This window comes from Peromyscus californicus, unplaced genomic scaffold, assembly GCF_007827085.1.
Source record: "Peromyscus californicus insignis strain IS unplaced genomic scaffold, ASM782708v3 Scaffold_10__1_contigs__length_136768540, whole genome shotgun sequence".
In the NCBI taxonomy this organism is placed as follows: Eukaryota; Metazoa; Chordata; class Mammalia; order Rodentia; family Cricetidae; genus Peromyscus; species Peromyscus californicus.
The window spans coordinates 101,254,440-101,263,141 of NW_026294391.1; positions in this window are offsets into that span (position 1 = coordinate 101,254,440).

Consider the following 8,702-nt stretch of genomic DNA (forward strand, 5'->3'; position numbering starts at 1 on the left):
AAAGTTTCTAGGGACCTTGAGATAGATTTTTAAAGTTGTATGAACCTCTTGGGGAGATGGCAAAGGTTCTGATGTCTCTAGTTTAAAGTGTGAAGGACCCAGAGTCCTCTTCAAAGAAGCCTGTATTCCCAGAACACTTTGAACAGATGATGCAGAATCTATAGACCATTGGGCAGATGATGGTGTTTCTCTAGCACCTTGAATAGATGATGATGGTCCTAGAGGACATTCTGAAGATTGGGAAAGTCCAGAAAGTCCTGGATCAGATGAATGTGCTAAAGCCTCTTGGGGTAAAGAAGGGCCACAATCCTTTTGGGAAGATGTGGAAGTTGCTGGAGATCATTGATCAGGTTTTGAATGTCCTACATAATCTAGTGTTGATATGGAATTTCCCAGAGCCCCCTGGGCAGATAGTTAATCTTCTTAATATCCTTTCTGAGATGGTGAAGGACCTAGAGACCTTTGGGCAGATCTAGGCAATTCTAGACAGAATTGGGCTTATAATAAAGATTCCAAGGTCCCTGGTACAGATGGAGTAGGTCCCACTGAACCTTTAGAAAATGGAAACAGTTGAAGAGTTTCCTGGAGAGAGTCTGATGATCCCTGAATTGGTTGGTCAGAATCACAAAGGCACTCATCACCTTGCGCAGATATTGAATGTCCCAGAGAACCTATGAGAGGTGACAAGGTTGGACCCTGACCCCCATTCCTTGGATGGCTGTTGCCTTGCTTGCTGACCTTGATCAGATGTCCTCCCTATGCTAATTCCCTCCCGTTTCCTTCCTCCTAAATGGCTTACCAGAGGTTCCTTTTTTGTGTATCCTGCATATTGCTGTAAACAGCTAGGATGCAAGAATGTAAAACATCTGTAGTGAACTTCTGTGCTCTGGGGTTCTCTCACTGTGCTGTAAGCCTGTATTTAAGGCCTCTTCCCTCCTTCAATAAAGGGCATTCTACTGAGATGAATGACCCACTGTCTTGTCTCTGTTTTAATCCTCAGCCCCTCCCTTGGACATGATGAACGGGTAGTAGCACAGGCGCTACAAGTGGAGGTCCCACTGAGATCCGAGAAAGAAGAGATGTGCTGAAGTACACCCAAAGAAAGGCTGGCCAGCATTTTTAAAGAAGGTAAGAGTGGGTGAATTGTTATGGGTGCAGCTAGTTCGCAGTCGCTCCTGGAGGAACAATTAATTGGACTGCTGAAGCAACAGGGAATCACCATTAAGAGTAGAATGGCTAAAGATTTCAGTCAGATTCTCCAGAATGTTAGTCCCTGGTTTCTGGTCTGTGGGGGATTTAATATACCAGATTGGGAACAGGTTAAGATTAACTTACAAAAATACTTGCATAAAGAAGGGCCTGATTCCATACCCTTCGCTACTTTCTCTTTGTGGTGCTTGGTTAAAGATGTGTTGCTTAGTGATAATATCAAAGTTCAAGAATTAACTGAAGCTAAAGCTGTGTTGGAAGAGGCTCAGGTAGAGGAGGCTTTCAGATCCCTTCAAACTTCTGATGTTTCTGACTCTGCAGAGTCATCTTCAGAGGGTCATGATGTAGAAGTCAGATTAGAAAAGAATACTAGATGCTTAAGAGGGAGATTACAGAAGATTTCTTACAAGGATAGACCTCCTGCCCACAACCCTGGCTTTTGCAACACAGAAGTTCATCCTTTCGCACCCATAGGGGAGTTAACAGGGGGAGTTGCTTACCCAGTTATAGAGTCTCAAAATGCTCAAGGTCAGAGGCAAGAGGAACACAATCCCCTAGATTTTAAAAGCATCAAACAGCTTAAGGAAGCTGTAATGTCATATGGGCCCCATGTTCCTTTTACCACAGCTATACTTGAATCTTCTTCTGCCTTAATTATACCCCTAGAGATTGGATGCAGTTGTGTCATGTTGCTCTCTCTAGGGTGGGTTTATTTAAATTGGAGGAGTGAGTTTCAAGAACATTGTCAAACTACAGCTAATAGGAATGCCACTGTGGGCTTTCCAGCTCGCAATCTTGAGATGCTCACGGGTACAGGGCAAGATGCCACTTTATAAGCACAGATTTTGTATGATCCCCCAGTTTATGCACAGATTAGCATAGCCGCTACCAGAGCATGGAACGGGCTGCCTAACAACGCTGCTGGCAAACAACTATCTAAAGTCATTCAGGGACCATCAGAACCATTTGCAGAGTTTATAGATCATCTGCTTCAATTAGCAGGTAGACTATTTGGGGATGCTGATCAAGCCATGCCTATCGTAAAGCAATTGGCCTTTGAAAATGCCAATAAGTATTGCAAGGAGGCCATTAAGCCCCATAAAAATAAGAGCTTAAATGATTATCTTAAGATATATAGAGATATAGACGGGCATCGCATCATGGGACAGGTAATAACTTCAGCCATGAGGGGAAAATATTGTGGAGGAGCCCACCAAAAAAGCTGTTTTGGATGTGGCCAGCAAGGTCATTTTAAGAAAAATTGTCCTCGAGCACAAGCAGTGGCAAAGACACTGGGACTTTGCTCCCGATGTCAAAAGGGCCATCACTGGAGTACTGGGTGCCGGTCTAAGGTTGATGCTCAGGAAAATCTGTTACCACCTTTGGGAAATGGGCAGTGGGGTCCGCTCTGGACCCCCCACAGTCAGGTGTACTGAGCCCTGGATACACCTGTCCCAACCCGTTTCCCACCATCCCATCCAGTTTGTTCCTCGCAAAAATCACTTTCTGTCCAAGACCTTATCAGAGGGACCCCTGGGAGTGCAGGATTGGACCTCTGCGCCTCTGCCAGAGCAATGTTAACACCTCGGATGGGCCCCCAGGCTCTCAGTACTGGAGTCATGGGTCCACTACCTGCAGGATCTTTAGGACTGATTCTGGGCAGGAGCAGTGCTCTTATGCAAGGTATTAGAGTAATTCCAGGAGTGATAGATGAAGAGTCTGAAGGAGAAATAAGAATCATGGTTGAGGTGGAAAGGGGGTGACAGTTATTCCCCAGGGTGCTTGCATAGCACAATTGCTTTTGATGCCTCACTTTCAAACTAATAATCCTTTTCTTAAATCACATAGAGGTGAAGGTGGATTGGGCTCTATGGGCCCTCTAGCCTGCTGGGTGTCCACCTTAGAACAAAGACCCATACTAAATTTAAAAATTAATGATCGCAATTTTCAGGGTCTTTTAGATACTGGTGCTGACACTTGAGTTATCTCTATAAAACATTGGCCAAAGCATGGCCCTTTAAAGATTCCACCTCTAACATACAGGGTATCGGCACAGCTCAGATGCCATTACAGAGCAGGCTACTCTTTTTTTATTTTTTTTTATTTTTTTTTATTTATTTTGCAATACAATTCAGTTCTACATATCAGCCATGGATTCCTTTGTTCTCCCCCCTCCCGTCCCCCTCATCTTCCCCCCAGCCCCGCCCCCCATTCCCATCTCCTCCAGGGCAAAGCCTTCCCCACAGACTGAGGTCAACCTGGTAGACTCAGTCCAGGTAGGTCTAGTCCCCTCCTCCCAGGCCGAGCCAAGCAATCCTGCATAGGCCCCAGGTTTCAAACAGCCAACTCATGCAATGAGCACAGGACCCGGTCCCACTGCCTGGATGCGTCCCAAACAGATCAAGCCAATCAACTGTCTCACCCATTCGGAGGGCCTGATCCAGTGGGGACCCCTCAGCCATTGGTTCATAGTTCATGTGTTTCCATTCCTTTGGCTATTTGTCCCTGTGCTTTATCCAACCTTGGTCTCAACAATTCTCGCTCATATAAACCCTCCTCATTCTCGCTAATTGGACTCCCAGAGATCCACCCAGGGCCTAGTCATGGATCTCTGCATCCAGATCCCTCAGTAGTTGGATGAGGTTTCTAGCACAACAATTAGGGTGTTTGGCCATCCCATCACCAGAGTAGCCACCGCCCGGCTCAGAGCAGGCTACTCTTAAATTGGAAGGGTAAGTGTAGCTAGAGTTTTCCTGCCTGGCCCACAGTCAGGATAAATCTCTGCCACCCGCCAGTCCCACAACCGCTCAGACACGACCAAGTAAACACAGAGACTTATATTGGTTACAAACTGTATGGCCGTGGCAGGCTTCTTGCTAACTGTTCTTACAGCTTAAATTAATCCATTTCCATTAATCTATACCTTGCCACATGGCTCGTGGCTTACCAGCATCTTCACATGCGACTTGTCATCATGGCGGCTGGCAGTGTCTCCCTCACCCAGCTTCCTGTTCTCTCAATTTTCCTCTCTGTTAGTCCCGCCTATACTTCCTGCCTGGCCACTGCCAATCAGTGATTTATTCATTGACCAATCAGCAACACATTTGACATACAGACCATCCCACAGCAGGTAAGGAAGGTCATGCAGGAACTTTTCAACACTTTGTGCTACCTGACACTCCAGGGAACTTGTGGGGACAGGACGGATTAGACGGTATGGGAGCAGTGCTTACTACACGGGCTGTACAACAGATGCTGAAGAGTCAGGGCTACTGCCCAGGCAGAGGCTTAGGGAAAATGCTGCCAGGGGATCCACTACCTGTGGCAGACAAAAGCTGTGTCACTAGATGTCCTGGGGATACTAGGGGATTAGGATTTTTTCCAAGGGGTCACTGCACAGCAGCCTGCGATAATACAACCGATAAAAATCACTTGGAAAAGTGATGACCCTGTACGGGTGGAACAGTGGCTCCTAATAAAAAAAATTGGAGGCTGTGAATGCATTAGTTAAGGAACAGTTAGAGGCTGGACATATCATTCCTTCCACCTCACCCTGAAACACACCTATATTTGTTATTAAAAAGAAGTCAGGAAAATGGAGGCTATTACAAGTTCTTAGAGCTGTAAATAAAACCATGCTTCTCATGGGAGCAACACAGCCTGGTTTGCCTGCCCCTGTGGCAATTCCTAAACATTGGCATTTAATTGTGATTGACTTGAGGGATTGTTTCTTCACCATTCCTTTACATCCCAAGGACAGTTCTTGCTTTGCTTTTAGTGTTCCATCAGAAAATCTCAAAGAACCTTATCAGAGATATCTGTGGGCAGTTTTGCCCCAAGTAATGGCCAATAGCCCCTACTATATGTCAAATTTATGTGTCTTTGTCCACAGCTCCAGTTCGAAAATCTTTTCCAGATGTTTATATAATTCACTATATGGACGATATTTTATTGGTTGCTGAAGGCAAAAAAACTTGTTTTTGATGCCTTTTCTAAATTACAAGAGGTTCTTAGCCTGGATAATTTACAAATAGACCCAAAAAAAGTCCAGGTATCCTTTCCCTATCATTATTTAGGTCATAAAATGTTATGCACAGGCATATGTCAACAAAAGATTACTCTGCATATGGATCAGCTATGCACGCTTAATGATTTCCAAGACTTCCTGGGAGATATTCAAAGACTTCAGCCCACTTTAAATATTTCAACAGATCAACTTTATCCTTTGTATGATGTCTTAAAGGATGACCCTGATCCTATATTTCCACAACATTTTGTTCAATTCTAACATGTTAATTTTTGTTTTACTTATTATGTTACTATTTATTTATGTCTATCTATCTATCTATCTATCTATCTATCTATCTATCTATCTATTTATTTATTCATTTTGGATTTTTCAAGACAGGGTTTCTTTGTGTAGTCCTGGCTGTCTTGGAACTCAATCTGTAGACCAGGCTGGCCTCAAATTCACAGAGATCTGCTTACCTCTGCCTCCCAAGTGCTGGGATTAAAGGCATGTACCACAATAGCTCGGCTATAGTTTATTTTATTATTATTCCTTTGAAGCCTGTATGTTTTCACACACACACACACACACACACACACACACACACACACACACACACACACACACTCACACAATCTTTATTGATTCCTTGGGAATTTCACATCATGCACCCTAATTCTGCTCATTTCCCAGTCCCTCCATATCCTCCCTTTACCCTTGCAGAGTCCCTCTCCCAAAAGAAAATTAAACAAAAAACCAAACTCAACCAACCAACCAAACAAACAAACAAAAACCCCACTTCTCTCCTCTGTCTTTCCTGCCTCTTCAACATCTCTTCATTCATTTGAGTGGCACTGGGATCCTCGGTGTGTCATGCAGTATACACTTTTGTTCAATCAGCACACCCGAAAATGTAAATTGTAATGAGTCATTGGTCTGGTTCAAGGCCTCTGGTTTCTGGTACACCGTCATCACTGGACCCTCACTGAAACTCCTCTCTGATATCCCACGGCTGCCCCTAGTCATGGAGATCTGCAGAACCAGTCCTTTCACATGCTCCTTTCACATGCAGGTCCTAGATGGGGTAGATATTAGGGTGGGCCAATCCAAGGCCCTGGATATGGTCCTGGGTGGTAGTTGATCTGGTCAGTCCTGGATACTTGAGCTGACACTCAAGTGAGGGGTGGAATCAGCTCTCCTATGCCATGGCATCGGGGCCAGCTCTCTCATGCCTGTGTTGAGAGGTGGGGCCATCTCTCCTGAGTACAAGGGGCCAGTTCTCCATGCCAGAGTCATTGGGGCCAGCTCTCCTGTGAGGGTCAGGGTTAGCACTCTTGCTGCAGTGTCTAGTGAGGGGCAGGGCCAGCTTTCCTAGGGCCAACAAAGGGCAGGACCGACTCAGCACTGCCCTTGGATTTCATCATGCATGGACCCCTATGGTAACATGACCCACAGACATCAACACAGACCCCAGTTGCAGCAGGACCACAGATCCAGACATGGCCCTTCAGAGCACCGTGGGCCCAGATGTCACCATGTCCCCTGTGGCAGCTCAGGTCACTGACATCAGTTTGGCTCCAGCAGCAGCACGGCTCTCAGACAACAAAATTGTCTGAGGTGACTAACCAGACCCTGGGCATCCTCATGGCTCTTGGTGGCAACAGATGCCATGGACATCTGCAGCAATCCAGGCCCGGGTGTCATCACTTTCCTGGGTGACAAGCAGGTCACCTACCTCAGTCAGCTCCTCACCACCTTCGATTCTTCGGTTCCACCTCTTTCCAAAACAGCACATGAACCATTCTACCTCTCATTTTCTCCCATTTCTCCACCACACATTTGCTCATCATAAAGGCACCCTCCCCCTGTCAATGTCTTTAGCCAGCCCAGGCCTTGAGGACCCAGGCTGGCCTGGGGGTGGCTTCTACCCACCTGAGCTGTTTTCTAGTGAGAGACAGAAAGGGGGATATATCCAGATGGGAGGGTAAGTGGGGAGGAACTGGGAGGAGTAGGGGGAAGGGAAACCATAATCAGGATTATTATGTGACAGAAAAATCTATTTTCATTAAAAGAAAAAAGAAAGGATTGTTGTGACCCCTCCCCAAATAAAAAGTAATCATCAGGGAGGCTACCCGGAAAACAGGACCCCAAGAAAGACACAGGGATCGCCCAATGACAGAGAAATGGAATGAGATCTACATGAACAGCCTGGACATGAGTGGGGGTAATGAAAGGCGAGGGTCGAGGGAAAGAGAGCTTGGGGGAGCGGGAGATCCCAGCTGGATCAACAACAGAGAGGGAGAACAAGGAATAGGAGACCATGGTAAATGAAGACCACATGAGAACAGGAAGAAGCAAAGTGCTAGAGAGGCCCACAGAAATCCACAAAGATACCCACACAACAGACTGCCGGCAATGGTCGAGAGACAGCCCGAACTGACCTACTCTGGTGATGGGATGGCCAAACACCCTAATTGTTGTGCTAGAAACCTCATCCAACTACTGAGGGATCTGGATGCAGAGATCCATGACTAGGCCCTGGGTAGATCTCTGGGAGTCCAATTAACGAGAATGAGGAGGGTTTATATGAGCGAGAATTGTTGAGACCAAGGTTGGATAAAGCACAGGGACAAATAGCCAAAGGAATGGAAACACATGAACTATGAACCAATGGCTGAGGGGTCCCCACTGGATCAGGCCCTCCGAATGGGTGAGACAGTTGATTGGCTTGATCTGTTTGGGAGGCATCCAGGCAGTGGGACCAGATCTTGTGCTCATTGCATGAGTTGGCTGTTTGAAACCTGGGGCCTATGCAGGATTGTTTGGCTCGGCCTGGGAGGAGGGGACTAGACCTACCTGGACTGAGTCTACCAGGTTGACCTCAGTCTGTGGGGAAGGCTTTGCCCTGGAGGAGATGGGAATGGGGGGGGGGGCGTTGGGGGGAAGGTGAGGGGGACGGGAGGGGGGAGAACAAGGGAATCCGTGACCGATATGTAGAACCGGAGTACCGGGGATAAGAAATCTCCCTTTGAGTTGTTCGTTGAGGGATTTCAAAAGACCCCAAAACAATACAGACTGTTGCCATTTCCATGGCTTGCTGCCCCCAAGTTCCCACTGCTGAAAATAACAGGTACTTTGAGGACAGGACTTGGAGGGATTGAGCTGGATCTTACCTGAAGCTTCCTCCCTGAGGACTAGCTTTCATAGTGTAGGAAGGTGTCATGCAGCTGTCAAGGAGAAAAGTCCTCCCCAGCTTTGATGTCTATGAATCACAGCAGTAACTGGTTTAGCAAGACATCTGAAAAGGTGCAACAATGGCACTTACATCTGTTCAGTAACCAGCAACTATCTGATTGGATGTAGTGCCCACTCAATAGGAGGGAATTCATGTCTGATACTGTGAAACTACCAACTACCTACCCCTGACTAGTTAGGTCAAGAAATCTAGAAGAGAACCCACTCCTGTTACTTTCCCAACTATTAT